The sequence below is a fragment of the Cavia porcellus genome, unplaced genomic scaffold, assembly GCF_034190915.1.
Source record: "Cavia porcellus strain 051 isolate PalLab524CR breed Dunkin Hartley unplaced genomic scaffold, mCavPor4.1 scaffold_19, whole genome shotgun sequence".
NCBI lineage: Eukaryota > Metazoa > Chordata > Mammalia > Rodentia > Caviidae > Cavia > Cavia porcellus.
Window position 1 is genome coordinate 59235893 of NW_026947502.1, and position 17783 is coordinate 59253675.

At 47.0% G+C, this 17783-nt stretch overlaps 1 protein-coding gene across 2 annotated transcripts in view; it reads right to left on the reverse strand.

Annotated features, from left to right (window-relative positions):
- Positions 1-265: 265 nt before the first annotated feature.
- Positions 266-17783, reverse strand: part of LOC106027132 (uncharacterized) — a 64104-nt gene continuing 46586 nt past the window's right edge. The window contains exons 3-4 of one of the 2 annotated variants that reach the window (XR_010041229.1): positions 5376-5551; positions 266-692 (exon numbers count right to left, since the gene is read on the reverse strand). The gene's annotated coding sequence lies outside the window, so the exon portion shown is untranslated. The remainder of the gene's footprint in view (positions 693-5375; positions 5552-17783) is intronic. The other variant, XR_010041226.1, reaches the window with a different exon arrangement.

Here is a 17783-nt window from a genome sequence, read left to right on the forward strand (position 1 = left end):
TAAATGAACACATGTAGTGCATCCATTGCTGCAAGGATGGACACATTGAATTATAAATAATATTATTAATATAAGGTTAACTATAAATATTATGACATTAATACTTAAGTAAGTAAATTATAAATTATAGTTAAGTATTTGTGCCTTTAGATGAGAGGTAAATGCCTATGTAAACAGATGAACTTGAGACTTAACCACCAAGTGACCAATTGGAGCACAGACACAACACACAAATAATACAAATGACAGACTCGGTTGTGTCCAACACAAATTTTCATAATTTGCTATGTTGTGTGTTACAGCAGATTACTTAATTCATGTAATGAAATAAACATTTTCTGGGTTTTGATGCCTGCAATTTTTCATCTTTTTTGTGTGGACTATCACTCGTGACTGTCACCGTTTTTGTTGCCTCTCCTGTCTCTCGAGTCTTCAGGGAACACAGATCTAATGGGAACTTGGTGAACTCCCGCCCACAGGAGGTCGTGCCTGGGGTGAAGGATTCAGGGATAAAATCACTGAGGGCTTTGTTGCGCTCAGAGAAGGCTGCATGGATAAGAAGCGCTCCTGTGAGGAGAGCCCCGTTGCTGGATGCCAGAGATCAGCACCAATGGTCCCAAAGGAGATGGAACTGCAAGAAATTCAGCGTGTGCAGCGCCGGCATGGCAGGTGTGAATGCAGGAGATCAATTCCTGGTTTAAAAAAAAAGAGAGAGAGAAAAAAGGGAAAAAGAAATTCAGACTTTAGGGAGTTATAATAATGCCCTAGAAAAAGATGACAGGATTGTATTTGAATAAATGTGGATTTTTAGTTGCAAATGATGAATAAATATAGAAAACACAAGATACCCCCCTAAAATAAGCCCTATTGCATTTTTTAGAGCAAAAATTAATATAAAACCAGGTCTCATTGTCAGAAAAGTACGATGGTAGAGCCAATACACTACCCTGATTCTCTCCTTCGGACTGGGCACTATTCCCTCAGCTGCCACAGACTTTGATAGCTCGAAGCTCAACTGGACGCCCTGCTGACAAAGATCCTTTGCTTGGACAAATTTAGGCTCTTGAACTCCCCAGCCCTATCAGAGCACTTCATGTAAAATTTAGTTTTAACAAGAAAGCTGCTGGGTCATGTTAGCGAGAACATGCCATGCCAACACCCAGTGCATTCCTCATCCTCTTCCTCCCGGCCTCTGCTCTGCCCCAAGTAGAGCCTGGCCAGCTGGCCTGTCTTCAGCAAGAATCCTGTTAGGTCATCTTAGTGGAAGCCTCTTTGCCCCTGATCTTTCATCACCCTGCTCTCCGGCAACTTCCATTGCTGCAACGGTTCTGAATAACTTCTGTTTCCACCGCTTTAACTAAAGTCCAGCTCGGGCTTTTCTTTGACACCACTCCCTGCCTCAAGAGTGCCTCGGCCAGGGTCATGCCCCATCCTGGGCAGCCTGTGTCCGGTGACCAGAGAGTGCGGGGCCATCGGTGTTCAGAACAAGTCCTTAATGCCATCCCTGTGCCAGTACCAGCCCACCTGGCTGAGGTCATCACTGCCAGTGCCTCACAGCCCGGCTTCTCCTTTGGCCCAGTTCCACTTTCTACTCACAGATTTTGCTCCCCAAATGTAAACCTGTCTCTTTCTATAAAACTGGCCCCATAAACTTACCTGCAATTTACATATAAACAATGTCACATGTGTACAGACTATTTCACACTTCTTCAATTTTGCTGTGCACAAAGCCTTGCTCTAAGTGTGCTAAATCCTTTTAACAACTTTATGAGAGGACACTTTATTATATTGCACAGATGAGCAGAATATAGTGCCAGTGCAGATGAGGAAACTGAGGCACAGGACAGTGCAGGAACTTGACTGAAGTGTCAGACAATGCCTGGCAGAGGTGGCATTCACACCCCAGCACTCAGGCTTCAGGAGTCTCTCTCTGTTGCCAGAATAAATCAACCAAAGGTGCACAGAGGCATCAATCTCTTAGCTCTTATCCTGATATCCTCCACTTTTTCTTCCACCGTAAGGTGGTTTATTAGTATGCGGGTTACAGGAAAAACCCCAAGGATTTTGAATTTACCAGTTTGGCCTTTGGGGAGTTGTTTTTATCTACAGCAGTGTGATAAACCCAGAAGCAGATGTTTAGTCAAATCTAAGAATCTGAAGGAACTGGAATTGTACAGCCTGCAGGGGTCAGGCAGGTGGCCTAAATGAGGGAAGTAGGAGACTCCGGCAAACTGGGACACTTCGACGTGTGCAAAGGGGGGCAGCTATTCCCCAGCCCCAGTCTAGCGCTCCCAGTAAGAAAACAAATCCAGTGGAGACAGATCTTACCATTATTTCAAGCAACCCGGAAATACAGATAAAATATTGTAATTTTTAAAAATTACTTAAAAAAATAAGAATGTGTTGCAAGCCAAACAAAATGTTTCAGCAGGCTGTCATGGCCCATGATCACCATTTTGAAACTTCTGACCTGGATGACAAGAGGGTGGCTTCCCAGGTGGTAGAATGAAGGAGCATTGGGAAAGTGACCTCGTTCCCCTGAGTACCTTCCCTAGCATGGCCTGAATTGCCACTATTTTTAATTTATCCTCCAAGTTAAAATTAAGTTCTCTGCCTTCATTTAAAAATGTGATAGGGAAGGGCAACCTATTAAAACCCATCTTCAAGCTGTGAAAAAGCGATCGGGCACTCCAAACCTCCTGCTGGATGGGGACACCGTCAAAACCGTCCTTAGATGGCAGGGGACAAGGCCACCACCCAAACGGAGGGCTCGTGGGCTCCGGAGCTTTCTTCCCTCGGCACACACCCCTCCGGTGCCTTCCTCTTTACCTCAGCAGACCCCGGCTGTCCTGCTCTACTGGGGAGAAAAAAGAGTAGGACAGAGAACAAGAAAGACAGAGGCAGAGACAGGAACAGACTGGTTCTAGAAACTAGACACTGCGCTCTGGGAAATCCAAGGCAGAGCTGGCTGGCGCGAAGGCTTTCTCCATCTATCAGCTCCAAGTTATGCAGGCTGAGTGTCCCCCACCCTGAAATTCGTGCACTGAAACCCTAATCTCCATGTGAGTGGAGTAGGAGGTTGGACCTTTAGAAGTTGATTTTGTTGTAACTTGGCATAACTGACACCATCTTGAGCCCTACATTTAACTAGTGTCCTGTATTTGACCCAGGAAAAAGGAAAATTACTCAGGGTATAAGTGCCATGAGAAAAGTACCCACAGAAGAAAAATTAAGCTGCTCAACAAATAAGCAGGATACAGGTGTCAACCAAATTTTAAAGTAAGGTTCTAGCTAAATTTCTTCAAACAGGATGTCTTTTTGTGGTTCTATGTTTAAAAGCTTTGTAATTTTCCAGTTTGTGGCCACTTGGTGAGACTCTGCAATGGGTCCATGCGAGTGGTCACTGAGCTCAGCTAATTACATTCCAAATTTATCAATTTGGACTCCTATGTTGTTTGTGAACCCATCTCAGATTCGCTCACAAAAGGTGCAGCCCACATGAACAGGACCAATGCCTCTAAAAGAGGCCCAAGGGAGACTCCTACCCCTCCTGCATGGGAGGACAGACAGAGACGGTATCAGTGATGAGCCAACTAGGAAGCAGACCTCATCACCGTCACCTCAGTCGTAGACTTCCCAGCCTCTAGACCATGAACAGTCAATTTCTGTTGTTGTCCTAAGGTTTTGTTGCAGCAGCCTCAATGGACTAAGAGAAGTGGCCACCTCTGAGTTCATGAGACAGCCAGAGATACCAAGTCCTGCTCCCCTCCGGCTTAGCCCGCAGCTGATCACACATCTGAGGTGGGACTTAGGCCTTCAGAGAGTGACAGGAGGGCATTCTGGAATCAACAAGGCCAAGCCTGCCTGCCTCTCTGGAATTCTGCATTCATCTTCCACAGGTTCCTTGGTTCTCTGCCCATTGTCTACATCTAGTTGTTTCTGTTCCTGGCAGCTCTGTGAGCTCCACCTCTCCCCACACACTTCATCCTGTGTGCCCCTCCCGGCAGGGAAGAGCTAATTTACTTCTCTGGCCCTGACCTTATTCCCACTGTCAGTGGCAGGTCTGAGACTGTCACTGCTGCAGGATCATAATGCCCGACACACCCAGGAGTCATGAACCCATAGAACAAGTGGAGAACAGGTTTGCCCTGCCCCAGATACTCCTAGCATCTCTGGAGGGCCCCAAGGACAGGTCTAATGTCACGTTCTGATCACACCTGTGGTTAGGAATGGCTGCTTTTCTCATTTGAGAAATTTCCTTTAAAACTTGTATAAATAATCCATGTACATTATAAGATATTAGAAAAATATAACCGAGAAAAAGAAGAATACAAATTATCTTTAGTCCCACCACTCATAAGAAATCCGTAGCTGAACTGTGGAACGAATATAATTGAACACATACGTTTTTGCTGTTCTATTGTCCTATGTTTTTCCAGACTTTTTTCTATGTATCTACATGGTCTTTATAAAACCAAAATCTTATTGATTCTTGTTTGCTTTGGTGAGGAGAAGCTTTAAACAAGTCATGGTGAGAGCATTTATGCCACAAAAACGATCAAATGTTATACACAAGAAATTTTTAAAATTCCTTTTGTACTTACTCTTTTTTTTTGTCTTTTCTTGTACTAGTGTACATTTGCAGTGCACGCTATTTACCTTCATCATAGAGGCGGGATGTATGCGTATAATATGTTTTTGTCTATGTTTTTAGATTTCCTTCCCCCTCCACCCATCTCCCTTCCCTCTGCCTCTAAATGCCTTTCTCCATTTTCTTTCTTGTTACTGTCATTCTTAGCTCATGTCCATCACATGTGATGTTTACAGTCCCTGAGGTGATTAGACTCCTGGACACAGCACACCTTAGTTCTGCTTACCTCCTGTCCCTCTGCCCTTCTCTTCTCCATCTCCTAGACTCCTTTCCCATTTGCAAGAGGGCTCCCTTGTTTCTTTCTGTCCATCCTTTATTATTTGTTCGTGCTTTGTCTTATCCAAATGAGAGATACCCTGTGCTCTTTAAGCTTGCACGACTGACTTCTTTCATTCAGCATTATATTTTCCAGATTCTACATTTCTCTAAGTTACTTCTGTCAGTTAAAAACATATATTAAGCTTCTCTGTGTCTCAGAGTGGCTTTATATCACCATTTTATGGTAGATGAGTAGCTCAGTATGTAGTACTGGAAGAATCAAAACTCAGAGAGATAGAAGCTCAACTCAAACCAGCATGAGACCACTGAGGAATGTGCTCAGGCCTAGAGGCAGACATTGAGCATGGCTGGACCTGAGGACCCCAATGACCCCCTCAGGACCCAGCCTCCTTCCACATCCTTGGTGTTGGCTCTCTCCTGCATGCTTAGATTCTCCAAGCCTTACCTCCAGAGAAGACTCCTGGGTCTCAAATGTTCCAACAAGAAGACCCCAGGGAGTTTCTCATTGGCTCGGCTTAGTTTGAATCAGTCACTGTCGGCAAGGTTTGGAAGGCTGAGTGGTCAGGCCAAGGTTCCTGTATCCCCAGTGGAGCTGGGTTGGGGATTAGTCCCTTCCAGCACCTGCAAGGATACATTTTTCAAGTTGAGATGCTGTAACTATTAGAAAAGGGACAGTTGCAAGGGTGGCCAAAACATGGAATGTTAATGATAGAATTTTGGCATGACTTTATTTTAAGAATGTGGGGAGAGACCCCCTGACCCTCCGGGGTCTGGCATTGTCTCCGGGGGCCGGAATTCTCTCTGCCGGACACGTGGGGTGGGGGCATACATGTAGCTTAGGTTTGGGGTGGTGCCTAAAGGGCCTTAGTGATGCACAGGTAGCCTATTGGTATTCATTTCGTGCCACAGGTAAATTCTTAGGGGCAAGGAAGATGACCTCAAGATAGAGCCTCTTGGTTCCGCCTCCAAGGCTTTATCAGCTACAGTGTCCCAAGTGGGGCAAAACCCTTTCTTGAGCAAGCATCTTCCTTTCTTGAGAGTTATAATAGATACAAGAAGGGGTTAGGTGCAAAGACAAGCGGTGGTAACCAGGGACAGGAGTGGGCTGAATTAAGATTATAGAATAGGATGCAAAAGCTGATGAGTAGCTGAGGTGTAAGATGAAAGGAAATAAAGGAATTGAGAAGCAGGAACACTGGGAGTTTTATCTGGATGAAGCCCCCACACCCACAGATCTGCCTCTTTGTCAGTCAGTCAATATTTATTTAGATGCCGAAAACACAATAGATGTGTCAGTTCTTCCTTTGCTGTAACAAGCTGCCAGACACCTGCAACTTAGAGGTGGGGAGGTTTATTTTTGGTGCAGTTTCACACATTTCTGTCTGTGATTAGCTGGCTCCAACACATAAACATCATGGCAAAAGGGCTGGGCAGGGCAGAGCACACAGGAAGAGCATCTGAGAGAGACGCACCCTCCAAAGCCATGCCTCCACCTGGACTCCGCCTCCTCGAAGACATTCAGTGGTGCATACACATGGACTAGTGCACTGATGCACACAGCTCCCCCAGGGCCCGTCAGCTCTCCAGGAGTCTCTCGGTTCAGTCAAGTTGACTGCTAAGGTTAATCACCATAGCAGAGAACAAGCTACGGAGGTTATGATTGACTGCAAAGAGAGACCTTAGCCAAATGCTTAAAGATAACAACGGTCCCTGGGGTGACTGGATGGAGAGAAAGGAAAACTCACTACAAGCCTGGCATTCGTGTGGAAGCACAAGTATAGGGTCCAGGACTGTGCGGAGCACTCACTGGGCATTACTTGTCTCTGCTTGCCTCCCTGAGTTGATTTTCTCTGTCTTCACTGGGATAGGCAGCTATGAGCGCTCAGCCATCAGCACCAGAAGCAAAACAGAAAGGAAAACTACAAATTGGGTCTTCAGAAGGGGAGGGAAGGACTCTAACTGGTCAGCACAGTTCACCTATGCCCTGAATCATTAGAAGGGCAAGGCATGTGATGCACAGGTAGCCTATTGGGGAGAAGAAATGGGCAGGCGAAAACAACAAATACCCTCCCCAGGGCCAGTCCTAGCTCTCCAGGCTAGGCTTGGGAATGCATGGCAGGAAAAAGTTTGAATTGTGAGAGGCCTTGAGAGAAAAGGTACAGGTAGGCTGTAGGGCCTCTTGTACCGTGAAGGAAGGTGGACCTTACCTCACTGACCGTGGGAAACTATTGGAAAGTTTTAAGCAGGTGGATGATACACATTTTAATGTTATCAGCCATGGAGCAGGAAGACGTCTCTGAATTTGTAATCGTCTGTGTGAGAGATGATGGAGATCTGAACCAAGGTAGTGGAAACCGACATGATAGACTTAAGAGCTCCAAGAAATGGATTTTACAGGAGGAGGGAGGGTAAGAGAGAAGAAGAGACTGAGTTTCCTCCAGTTCCCATTTGATAGGTCTTAGAGTTATTTACGAGGTCTTAGAGGTATCTCCCAGTCCAAGGCAGCTCCAAACTGTGAGAAAGACTGGGACGCTGTGATTAGAAAGCACAGTAACACGAGAGACAGTTTGTGCCGCTGGGGAACTTTCTAAAGGCTGGGAGCTCAGACGAGTGTGGATGAGGTGTACAGTTGAGTGTAGCTCGGTGGGAGAGCACTGATCTGGTGTGTGTGTGAGCCCCTAGTTCTGATCCCCAGCACCGAAAAAGAGAAGAGAGAAAGGGAGGAAGGAAGGAAAGAAAAGAAAGGGAGAAGAAAAAGTAAAAAGAAGTAAAGAAAGGAAGAGGAAGAGAGGAATGTGCAGCATAAAGTCAGTTCATTCAAGAAAAGAAATGAGATTATAAGGAAAAGATACTTCCATCTGGTTGGCTGATGAGGACAGGCGTGCACACGCACACACACACACACACACACACACACACACACACACATCTCGTCAAGATGGGTTTTAAAGAATGTGAAGGATTCCTGGAGGGTCGAGTTGGAAGTGGCATTTCAGAAAAAAGAAGCTGCATGAGCAGTCATGGGTTGAGCAGACACAGCATCGCTGGAATGCACAGCTGACTCATCCGGCTGAATACTAAGCAGCTGCGAGACCACAGACTGCAGGTGTGGAGAGGGAGCAGGTTGTTGGCTTTTTCATGCTCTTCCACATGATTAAGCTATTTGGAGTTAGGGGAACTTAAGAAAAGGAGGCCATTTGAGGGAAGGATACTGAGTTTTATTTTGAGCCAATCTCCTCGGAGCTAACTGTAGGTCAACCCTGTGGAGATACTCAGAGAGCACCACTAAGTCAGCATTTGAATTCTTGATGCACGAAGAGGACCAAACCATGTACAAAGGCGTCACTTTGCATAAACATGCATTCCTTTATACCCGACTCATTCAGAAAACAATTCGACTGCCATACACAAATATGAACAACACAATTTTACAAACAGAAAAATCGAGTGAAGAAAAGTAAATACAGTAAAATTAAATTATTAAATTAAATTGAATTACATGGAAACCATTGTGTCTAATACATGATCTGCCTACCAGAAGGTCAGAACCTTATCAGGGGGCTGAAAGGCAAGTTTGGTTGAACTTCCCTCCACCGGAGCAAGGAGGGAGGCAGCCTCAGCTGTAAGATTTCTGGTGGGTGAAAAGCGCACCCAAGCCTTCTGCAGAGAGACAGAGCCAAGGCCGCTGAGAAGGGTCATCGGCTTTGGCAGGGGCATCTGCGGCTTTCCTCTTCCTGAGTGCCTGCTGGTTGGAGTTCACTGTGTGCCTGAGACTTGTCCTGTCCCGTGAGCGGCAAGCACAGCACTGGGTCCCCTGTCCATGTGGAAGCTCAAAGCCAGGACAAGACATCTGTTTTCTACCCTCCCCACAGTGGCTGTGAGGATGTAGAGAAGAGAACACAGAGGAGGAGAAGGAGGACGGAAGGAGAATGGACCGCTCAGCAACATCGGAAGGATGAGATTAGAAGAAAGCTGGCAGGGAAAACCAGAGTGCAAAGTGAAAGCCAAGGACCCAGCACACCCCGAGCGTGGTAGGCCAGACTCTCGCCTCGGCCAGCTCCAGCGTTCGCCCACAGTCATGCAACCAGAGCTGCAGACTAGTTGGTCTTCATAAGGGCAGGGAAGGCTGTTGTTCCACAACAGATTGTGCTTCCTGCTGAGAAAAAGGAAACGGACGTGCTCTATCTCTTACCGCCACAGACCCTAGCAGAGCTGCCTGCAGCCTGCTTCTCTGTCGGATGGGAATGATTCCCCTCTGCGGCGCTCTGAGCATGAGCACACGCTGTCCACAGGTACAGGGTACAGGCGTCTGTGCAGTGAAGACCTGGGCTTTTCAAGTTTAATTGTTTCATGTTTTTGTGGTTTGTTTACCTATTTACAAAAGTAACACATATTCATTTTTACCTTTTGAACCCAAATATATCAGTAACAGGCGTGTTCCAGTGAAGGGAAATCGAGGCGCGGGCATCCATTCTCGACACGCCAGGCCCTGCAGTCCCCAGCAGGCTGTGGTGGGGACCTCTGGCCAGCCTTCCACCTGACCCGAAAGGAAAGTGGATGAAATCCCAAGGCTTGCCACCATCCAACCCTGCAAACACTCCACAACAGTCTCATGGAAGGAGAGGAAAATAATCATGTTCCTCGACTCCTTTTGCTCCAGTTTGAGCAAAAGTCCTCTTTTATTAAACAAAAGAAGTGATCTGGCAAATAAATGAATTTTTAAGTTAGATGCATACTAATAAGAAACACTACCACCTAGTGAACATACCATGCCACACGCCATGCCAGGTGCCAGGTGCTCACATCCGCCTCTTCTGTCCACAATGTGGTCTGAATGTCCTCTGGTATCCAGGAGGTGGCTCCATCCTCCCTGATGTCTGTCATACGGTCTACCTGGCTTCAGAGGCCGCCAGCTCATTCTGGATCCACCCTTTGTACTTAAGTTCCCACCTAGGTAAGAGGCTCTGGGAGCTGGCAAGTTTGGGGCACTTGTCTGTAAAAACCCTTCGTATGAGATCATTCCCAAGCCAGGAAGTGTCTGAAAGGTAATTCAGATCTGCTATGTATACAGGCTGGCAAAATGTACCCCCAGTCTGCACTTGAATATTTTAATGATGGAGACACTTCACTAACAGTCAGAGAAGAGTGTTCTTCCAATCAGTGTCTGCACGATGGGACTCATCACCCGACATGAAGGCTGTGCCATGGAAAAGCCCCTTCTGGAAGCTCGGCCTCCTTCTGTCCAGGCAGTCTAGCCCTCTGCCCCCTATGCACAGGAGCCTTCTTTGCCCCTCAGTACAACCTAATTCCATTCATCATGTACACAACAGCACTTTTGAACATCTGCCGCATGCCAGACATTGTGTTAGGCTCTAGGCAGAAAGACCGGTGTGACCGTCCTGCTCTCCAGGTAAAGCCCGGGCACGGGCATTAGTTACACTGAGCCTAGGGTGAATCCTGCTGATAAAATGTGTGACTTCACATCAATTACTAGACTCCTCTGAGTCCCAATTGCTTAATCTGTAAAGCAGGCTAGACAATAATTTCTACTTCAGAGGACTGAAGGGCTACCTACATGAAACAATGAACACAAACTTCTCATTAGAGTGACACAGGACAGCATTTTGAAAGTGACAGTTAATAAATACAGATATTAGAATACTGTCAGTATTCATTTTAATCCCAGGTTCAAGCATCACTTGTTCAGGAAAGTCACTGCCCCAGAATAAAATGTTCCTTGATTTCATAGCCTCAAGGTGCTGCTCACTGACCTTCATAGACTGATCACATTTCACCCACATATTATTATTATTATTAGTACTATTATTTTGGTGCTGAGAATACACATATACGCATATTGCGCCCAGGGCCTCACATGTGCTAAGCTCACCTTGTACCACTGACTGTACTCCCAGGACCCTGCATTCAGACAATTAACTAATATCTCTCCACGCCCTCTCCCATCCCTAACCCAGTCAGACAAGGATCTTTTCTATTTTTCCTGACTGTTCTAAGCCTTGAATCACAAACAGTTTCCAGAACCAAGCAGGCACTCAGGAAATGATTAGGAAATGAAGAAATAAATAATATATGCAATTAAACCTATTCTAATAACACCGAGGTATTATGTAGTGGAATCAAAACTTTTAGCATCTGTAAAACCAATTAGTAGCTATTAAGGAGCTAGAATTGGATCAGGGGGGGAAATGGCTCTGCCCTGGCAGCTGAGAGAATTTGAAGCAATGTGAAAAGCAGAGGGGGGCTCACTGCTCGCTAGAATAGCAGCTTTCAGAAGACAAGGAGTGGCTGACAGTTGTGCAACACGCACACCTTGCCAGTCATCATCATGCTTTGCACGTGTAGCTCGTTTAATCTTTATACGGGGCCATGCAGTAGGAGTCATGCAAAGGGAATAAGCAAGAACCTTAGGTTATGCAACACCTGAGGGTCTTACTGCTGGCCCTTGGGTCTTGGTCATAATGCCCCTCTACTTTCTGGATCTGCCTCTTAGCGCTTATCCCTGACTCCCAGACAGCCTTGCTTCTGAGCATTCGTAACTGCAGTCTTCACCTCTTTCTTTCCAGGCCCTTGATATGGTTGGATTTCCAACATCCGTGAGAACGCTAGTACTCAAGCAGTTGACAGGGATTATTTGTGTCTTCCTGCTACACTCATCCTCATGACAGTCACCCTAGATGCCTACTTCTGACCCAAAGACCCTTGTCTAGCTCAAACAGAGTTGTCTCAATCATTAACTGGTTAGTCCTGGAGTCAGCTGGTGTCTTCAAGGTCATTTAAGGTAATCCTCCATTGAATTCGCTAATCTACCGACTAACATTCCAGCAATAGAGCTTTCCAGCCTCTATTTGTATACTGCCAGTGATGGATAATTTATCAACCCCAAGATAGCACAGCCCATTATTGCCTGTTAGGGAGATCTTTCTTTATCAAAGTTGAAACTTAGCTCCCTATAATTTGTCCTCATTGGCAGTGGTAGATCAAGTGGTGGAGGAGCTGTGGAGCTGTCTGTTCCAACAGGAGGGAACAGAATATCACTGAAGCTGTTCAGCATTTCCAGAGTACAACGCTAACACAGTACATCTCCACCTTGTGAGGTCTGTCATTATTTTAAATTCTCCAGGGAGAATGCACACCCTCATTGCCTGGGCAGAAGCAACTCTCCGTTCCCACTTTCTAGGGCATCAGAGGATGTGTCTTCCTCCTTTCCCGTGGCGGTTCTTCCCATGTGGGAGGCAGCCTGCGTGCCTCCCCCACCCCATCTTCCTTTTAGCTAGCTTTTCCTAGTATGATCTCATCATCCTGTTTAGCCTTCTCTAAAGAGCTGTGTACCACTTAACAACCCTGTACCTCCTACAGCGCTTTCAAGTTTCTTGTCATAAAAAATCATCTCCAAAGAGTTTGAACAGTAAGGAAGCTTGACTTCAGACAAGTCTCTGATCTAGATGTTCATGCCAGCGTTAGGGGTGCATGTTCACATCCCTGTAATGTTCTCAGCCTTCGATTTTGTCCTCAGAATGATGTGTTGAGGGTAGCAAGATGGCAGCTTTTCATTCTCTTCTCAGAAGGAAAATTATATTTTTCCTCCATCAAGAAATAAAAATCCTGAGCCTCTCCATGACTGGTTTCTTAGGTAACAATCTCTAATTGTATTGTTTCTCGTGCCGCATGATGCAGCCAATGGGAAGGGGTAGCATGGAGGTTGGGAGGTGTTTCATCTGCTAGGAAGCTGTAACAGAGAGCCTGACTGGACATTTGAATCAGCAGAAATGTATCTCCTCTCAGCTCCGGAGGCTTGAATTCTGAGATCAAGGTGTCAGCAGGATTGGTTCCTTCTGAAGGCTGTGAGAACAGCTCTGGGTCTCTCTTCCTGGCTTACTGATGGGTCTCTTCCCTGAGGCTCTCTACAGTATCTTCTGTGTGTGTGTCTGTTTTTTGTTTAAAGACATTTATCCTGTTGGGTCAGAGGCCAACCCTATTCCACTATGATCTCATCTGAACTAAGTGTATCAGCAACAATTTGCTTCCAAATAAGATCACAGTCTGCTGTACTAGGATCTGCAATATAGGGGGTTAGGGTCCCAGCATACCTTTAGAGGATACAGGGTTCATCACATGACCCACTTTAAAACTAGAGGCTTGGAACTAAGCACAGCCTGAGGTGCAATTTAACTTGTAGGAAGAACTGTAGCATAGATTTAATTTCTGGCTTTAGAAGAATGGGAGTTCTTGACTTATCGCCTAGTTACCAACTCAGCTCCAGATGAGATACTGTATGCCATTGTCATGGGATGGCACCACGTGAGCTCTGGAACCTTATCAAACACCCTTCATGTGATGGCAGAAAGCTCTACCAGGATTGCTCAAATACAGTGCCACTCTGGAATCTTCTGGCACAGTTGGCAAAGAGAGAGACCAAGCACTAACATCAATAAAATCCTGTTCGTGAGCCAGATACGTAGCTAGAGCTTGATCCTCTGTGGTATGACAAGTTTTGGCAGATTTTTCCCCTGCCATAGAGGCAATTTATTCACTCATTCACTCACTGACAAACATTTTCCAAGTACTTGTTATGTTCTATGCTCAGATGCAAAGGAGATGGAGGGTTACAACGAGCACTGTCACTGTCACAGTCCTGGGTCTGCAGGGAAGGGGATGACAGGGACACTGAAGTCAGAGTTGAGGCTGGGTGGCACCCCAGCATCCACTTTTTGAGAGGTGGGTAAACTTGGGCAAGTTGCTTCATCTCTGTGGGCCTTGATTTCTTCATATTTTAAAGGATGAAATCTGACAGACACTGTCAGGAAATAGGCGGGGACTTGCCATGGAGTCCCATGCTGAGCCTCGGGATCCAAGAAGAAGCGACTTCGGAGCTCCAGGGACTAACAGGAAGGCAGAAGTGGGAGTCTAATGAGATCCAGATGGTGAAAAGAATGGGGACTGATAAGAAAAGTATGAACCCAGGAATGGGACAAAACACTAATGGGACCCAGGATAATGGTATACTGGCTATCACACACCCAACACTCATGTTCTCAGCATATTCTAACGTGTTTGTGTATTCTAAGCACTTGGCTCACACTGACTCAGGAACATTTCGTAAGGGCTCTGAGATAAGAACTAGGCAGCCATGAAAATGGAGGCACAAAACGACTGAGCCCCTTGCCAGGGTTGCATATCCTGGAAGTGTTTTGTTTTGTTTTTTGTCTTTTTCGGTACCAGGGATCAAACTCACGACTGGCTGCTTGCAAGGCAGGCACTTATGCTGCTGAGCTAAATCCCCAGCCCCTTATCCTGGAAGTGTTAAAGCAAGGATTTGAACCCAGAGCATCTGGCTCAGAGCTGTGATCCTTTGGGGGAGCAAACCCCAAGTGAGGGAGCAGCTGGGTGGTGGGTTTGCACCGCAGCTCTGAGACCTCCTGAAGCTGAGGAGTGAGCTGGCCTCTGGGAAAGAAAAGAAAGGAAGCTCTCAGCAGTGAGACGGAAACACAGGAGCAGAGCAGAGCTGCAGACTCAGCTCCACTGTGTCAGAAGCCCAGAGGTAAGTCCTCGAAGAAGGGTCCTTCCCAGATTAGACACCATGCATCATTCCTGGTGCTGGGCCTGGTGCTAACCATTCTGTTCTTATTATCTGCACAACAGCCTGCGAGAGGGAGTTACCTGCTTTCTGGCTGAGAAAACCTGTTGGTAGGGTTGGGTAATTTGCCCTCAATGGCAGAGGTGGAGACTGAGCCAGGATCTAAAGATGGTTTTGGCTGATGCTACCTGTCTCAGGTTCCCTTGGCTCCCTCACACCATCGCTAAGCTTGTGTCGCCTGCTTCTGCCCCCTTTTCCTGCTAGCAGCCCACCCTAAGGCCGTCTTCCAAGGCCTGCCCTTGGGCGATCAGGCCTGCTGTGCCCACAGAGAGCTCGAAGCTTTGGAAGATTCGGGTCTAGGCAGTCCTCAATTGATGAGAGCACCATCGCCCTGCTGGCCCCAGTGGAATGGATTCCAAGGCATGCCCTACGTGACAGAGGCCTCCTGTGGGGTCACACGGAGGCTGGGAATTGGTGGACATCAGCCCACGGTGCCAGACTAGAGTCTCCCTGGTTTGAGGCCTGCCCTCTCCCTTGCTTATCGTTTTCTCCCCTCCCTATCCCACTGCCCCCATTCCCATCCTGGTCTCTCCTGAGAGTTGGTTGAATCTGAATCCTCTTCCCACAGAGTGCATTGGAGACCCCAACCCAGGATACCCTTAGCCTCCTAACACTCTGACATTTTGCTCGCCACCCACTCCTTCTAGGAGCTACTCCAAATTCCCGCTGGAGCGGAGGCCACTCGTCCCTAAGCCCCTTCCCCTGCCATGTGCTCCAAAGGCTTCTCCTGCCCAGTCCTGAGGCCACACCACTGGCTGGAGCCCCGCATCCAAGCAAGTATGAGCTGAGCAGGCTGGGGCCGGACTTCTCTGCTCCAGCAAGCTGAGACACAGCCCACCTCCCAGGGTGTGGGCCGGGCCGGTAAACTCAGCGTGGTTTTCAGGCCCTGTTCAGACTTGTGGGTGGTGCTGAGCCAGACTCGAAGGGGATCAGCCTTAGGCATCTGGGAAGAGACAGCCAGACAGACCACTCCCCAGGGAAATACGCCAGACCAATAAATAAAGGCCCTGCATGGAAGAGTAGGTCCCGGCTCGCTAATTTCCTGCACCATGAGTAACACACAGTCAGGCATAGTCACTAAGGTGCATTGTGTCAGATTTCCCCCCGGCCAAATGTCTGGCTACAACTAACAGGGAAAAGATGCTAGGAAACCCCGTGGCCCCTCATTGAGCACTGACGCACGGGGGCTGTGTCTTAGTCCATGTGGACTCAGGAATTGAGACTTAAGATGCTGCTGTTTGCTGTGGCAATATGTGTCTTCCAAACCAGTCTACTTTCAACTCAAAGGAGAGGGCGGGAGGGGGACTTGGGGACTTGGCTGGGGACTGAAGCATGGTTGGGGTCACTCTCCATGAACCTCATTTTCCTCATCTGTGAAGTGGGCCTGGCATTCTCTGTCAAGTCTCCTCCAACTTTCCACCTAGCACCAGCACTTCTTTGCACTCCCGACTCTCAAATATGAGGAGTCCGTCTGACGTCCAATCCCAGTTCACCCTCTGACAGGGCTTGGATGTACCTGTTCATCTGTTAAGGCTCAGTTCAGGCCACGTCTTCCCTAAAACCAGACTGGTCTCTCCCCACTGCTGGATTGAGTTGTGTGACCTTCTTTGGGTCCCCATGTGGCCTTGTAGTTTTCTGTCACTGCATCATTAGCACGTGTGCTGGCCTCTGTGGCTAGGTTAGACCTGTGTACCGCGGTCAGATCTTACCTCTGAAGTTCTAAGGCCTGCCACAGTGTCTCGGACGTAATGGACACTCACTAAACATTGATCGAATAAACATCCCTCTTACGGGAATGTTAGAAGAACAAATGAGGTCATGAATGAGAGGGCACCAACTGTAAGATGCTACTGCATTTGTCATTGCTTTCCATGGGTATTCTTTTTTTTTTTTTGTCTTTTTCCTTTTTATCGGTACCAGGGATCGAACTCACAGCTGCCTGCTTGCAAGGCAGGCGCTTATGCCACTGAGCTAAATCCCCAGCCCCTCCATGGGTATTCTTGAGAGTTTTAGCTACCTTGCCATAAGTATTTATGTAACAATACGTGCCACCTCTCACGCTGAAGTCAAATGTTGCAATGATCATCAGAAATACACCTACCTAGCTTTATCTGTGTGTTCATCTCTAATCATAAAACTAACAAGAGGACATTATTGCAATCAGCTGGTGGAGGGAGAGGTGCACCAGGGCCCTCCCACTTAGCTCGTATTTCTCAGGAGAGCAGGAATGCTGACAGACTAAGCCATTTCCTCCTTTCTGGGAGTGGGGAGGTGGCTGAGGAGGGGACCTTGGGATGTTGATAGTATTGTGGGAGTTGCTTCAGAAAATCAAGGCAGAGCCCAAGCTTGCTGTCCCAGCCCTGTCAGAATATAGCCTGCCAGGCGGGGCTGCCACCTCTCCTAACACCTGACTCTACCTGCTGAGTCAGCGAGCGACTCTTCCTTATCACCCCAATACTCAGGCCCAGTGATCCGTGCACAGAGCTGCAGAGGCACCTCCTGGGCTCTCAGCCTGCACCAGCCGCAGCTGACCGTGCACACTCTGCCAGGACTTCTAGAAATGGTCTTCCCTCTCTCCATTCTCCCTTCTTTTTTCCCATGATGAAATTTACTTAATTTTTTTAACACATTCTCAAAGTTAGAAAATGATTATCAAGAAGTTAAAGTGTTCCCCCGCTGGCTGCCTCAGAAGCTCTGGACCTGCTGTGAGTACTCTTCCAGGGATTTTAAAAGACTGTATACATGGCATACTCACATGCTAATTTCCACATACATCCGCACCCTCTACGTTCCTCTTTACTATTAGTCTGCCAGTACGCAGTGTTTTGCTGCTCAATTTTCCCAATAAACAATATGTCTTGGAAATCTTCCCGCATTAGAACAGAAAGAGCTTTTGCTATCATTTTTCATAACTATCGAGTTTTTCAGGCCACATGACTTCTTTAATCAGGCCAAAACTGGGGAACATTTACAACCAGTGCTGCCTGGTAACCTGGAGCGTATGCCATTTCCCAGTAATCTACTAGAACTGAAATGGAATTGGTGGGGCAAAGGGTGGATGGACCTGTAGATTTCATAGCTATTACCAAACTGTCTGTAATAAAAATTGCACCAACTTAGACATTTGCCAACGAGTTGTAAGAAATGTAAACGTTTAAAATAGAAATAATACAATCAGCGCCATCCTACATACTGAAC